The following is a 3,084-nucleotide window of genomic DNA, read 5'->3' as shown; positions in this document are numbered from 1 at the left end:
AATTGAAGCAGCTGAAGTTTTTAAGACCAAAGAACTAGGGGTGCCTGGGTGGCTCAGTGGGTTAAAGCCTCTGCCTTCGGCTCAGGTCATGATCCCAGGGTCCTGGGATCGAGCCCCGCATTGGGCTCTCTGCTCATCGGGGAGCCTGCTTTCTCCTCTCTCTCTGCCTGCCTCTCTGCCTACTTGTGATCTCTGTCAAATAAATAAATAAAATATTAAAAAAAAAAAAAAGACCAAAGAACTAGGTTAGAATCGAGCTATACCATGCAACAGTTCTGAAATTACACAGTAGCCTTTAACTTGTTGAACTTCAACTTGTTGAATCTGAATAAAAATAAGGGAAATAACACTCTTTATCTTCTTAATTAGGATGAAATGTGATTTACTGCATTTAGTTAGTAATGTTCTTTCCTTTTATTCCTTATCATAGCTTAGAGAAAATGAAAACCAGTGAGGTTTTCTGCCCTCCCTCAAACATTTTATTTCCTTATTTTTCTCTCTGAGTTTTTTGTTTAGTTTCCTGGAAATGACTGTCCATGAGACATCAAATTATATCTGGATGGCTAAAGAGAAAGGAATGAAATTTATTAATGTTAAAACCTATGTTGATCCCATAACTTCACTGGGCGATCTGGAAGTAACTTATTGATCCTTGAAGCCCACCATTATGAGCCACAGAATTTGTTCTCAAACAGAGAACATCCTGATAATAGAAAGTTCCAGGTGATAAAACATAACCGTCATCTTCAACTACAAGTCTAGACTGGTCAAATGGAGCAGTTGAGCATAGTGTGCAAGATTCTGGAATAAGACAGATACACATCAGCAGCACCACTTCTTTATCTGGAAAACTGGGATTAAAAGCAACCATCGACATTAAAAGACTTTTATAAGTTTATGTATTTATTCAGCAAATACCGATTGAGTCATCTTCTAGGAAATTAAGATAAAGCAATGAACAAAGCAGACAAATATCCCTATCGTCAGGAAAGGAGGAAATGAAATTCATAAACCCAGCTGCCAGTAGGTTGATAGATGAAGGAGTGGGAAATTATGGACATTTGTTCCTGACTCTGGCAAAAAAAAAAAAAAAAAAAGTGAACGATTTAAAGAATTCTAGTAGACAGGATAATTAATGCTAGGTTCTATAATAAACAGGTCCAAAACTTTATTAGCTTAACACACCAAAAGTTTATTTCTTGTTCACAATACATTCCAACATGTGAGGTTAGCATGAGGGCTTTGAAGAGAAGGTTCTGGTCCTTAACATAATTTGGGAACCAAGGGCTGACAAAGGAATTGTAATCATCAGTGATCTTTAGTTCATTGCACTAGAGAGTGACCTGAGCATTTATACCCTTCTAGCCAATAGAGAACAAGACAGAGTGGGAGATCATGTACGACATTTTATGGGTATTCCTGGGAAGGGCAGTACTGTCACATAGCCCAGTTAACTACAGGTGAGGCTGGGAAAAGTAGTTTTGTTTGTGCCCAAAAGGAAAATAAAACAGGTTGGGTAAACTCATAGAATTGTCTATATCCCAGAAACCAAATGGTATAATGTTTGTAAAGCACCTGGCACTTCCTGGCACATAATAAAACTTCAATAAATGGTAGCTATTACTACTACTGGGTTTTTAATTTGTTAGAATGTGATGCATTTTTACTGAATCCAGGTAATTACAGAATGGAACATTTTGCTCTGTGTCAACCCATCTGATTATAAGAATAGCAATACCATATTACATTTGCATTACATTTTATTGTTTATGAAACACTTACATAGATATGATCTCATTTTGTTTTCATTTTTTTCTTCTAAGTACCATACAAAATAGGTAGATAATATTCCTATTTTAAATATGATCAAATGTGCTCAGAGAGTGTTATGTTATGGCTAAGGTATTACAGCTAATAAATGTTAGAAACAGGATTCAAATCCAGTTTTGTTTAAACTCTAAGTTCAAGGTTTATCTCATTACACCATGCTGCCCAAATCACTAAAATCCACAACTGTTCTCTAATGTTGAAGGTTTAACTATGATGCCTCCAAACTCTGGGCTGTGAGTTCCCAAGCTTTTTCTTTCTTACAATCATGAGATATCCTTCATAAGTCCCTAATAGTGCACTTCTTATTTTAGGAGGATGCACAGTTTTAAAGAAATTAACCCTTAACTTTTAGGATACTATATATTAAGGACTTTGAAAAACAGATCATATCCAGAAAAGAAAAAAGAACGTGAGAAGATCTGGAAACAATATGAAATAAGTAATTTGTGGTAAACTGTATCTATTTGTGTAGCAGAATAAAAGGTAAAGAAAAGATTCTAATAAATATTTGAAGGCCCACAGGGGAGGGTGCATTTCTGCCTTCCCTATGGTTATAATCATTTTGATACTTCAGGATCTATGAATCATTTAAAGATCTGTTTTTCACAAGTCCCTACTGCTTTGTAGAGTGTCTGGCACAGAGAGGGACTCAGAAAACGTTAACAGGTGGGCTGAGTTTATTTCTAATGTGTAAGATAAAGCCATTTGTTCAAAAGAGCAAATGTCATCTCCTTGTAGAGATGTTGAAGAAAAAGTGTTGTATGGCATAGGGCAGATTACCAGGTATGAGCCCCTCTTTTCTGAAAGCAAGTAAATGCATATCCGTAACTTCTACATGAAGTGGGGATTTGTTAATCTCTGAGACTCTTTTGGCTCTAAAATTCTCTCAACAAGCTTTGCGCAGTGGCAGTATCGTAGCCAATGAGGTTTATCCGAGGCGCGATTATTGCTAATTAAAATTCTCTCAACATTTTGATACAAAGTGTCATTTCATAAAAGAAACATGGGTGGACATGTGGAATGTGATTCTTTCCTGCATGCTCCACAACTGAGGTGTTCATTAACAACATCCAATAAACTTCTTTTGGGGAAAGCAAGAAATCCTTCACGGGATCTTGTTAGATTGTCTTATTGTTAACTTATGTTCTATCTTGTGCTCCATTTTGTCTTTCTTACCACATACAGGCCTCTTTCCCCAAGGAAGACATCTAATTATTTCTTGAATGTCTTCAGTGTTTTTCTACAAGTTTTCTT

The 3,084-nt window shown here is 36.2% G+C and overlaps 1 non-coding gene across 1 annotated transcript; it reads left to right on the top strand.

The window, feature by feature from the left end:
• The first annotated feature begins 2,722 nt into the window (after positions 1-2,722).
• Positions 2,723-2,864, top strand: LOC122917818. Its single transcript, XR_006386474.1, has one exon. It is a non-coding gene; the product is annotated as a U4 spliceosomal RNA (small nuclear RNA).
• The last annotated feature ends 220 nt before the right edge of the window (positions 2,865-3,084 follow it).

The sequence above is a fragment of the Neovison vison genome, chromosome 9, assembly GCF_020171115.1.
Source record: "Neovison vison isolate M4711 chromosome 9, ASM_NN_V1, whole genome shotgun sequence".
NCBI classification, from domain to species: Eukaryota; Metazoa; Chordata; class Mammalia; order Carnivora; family Mustelidae; genus Neogale; species Neogale vison.
Note: the sequence above shows the minus strand (reverse complement) of the source record. Positions and strands in the feature narration are given on the sequence as shown.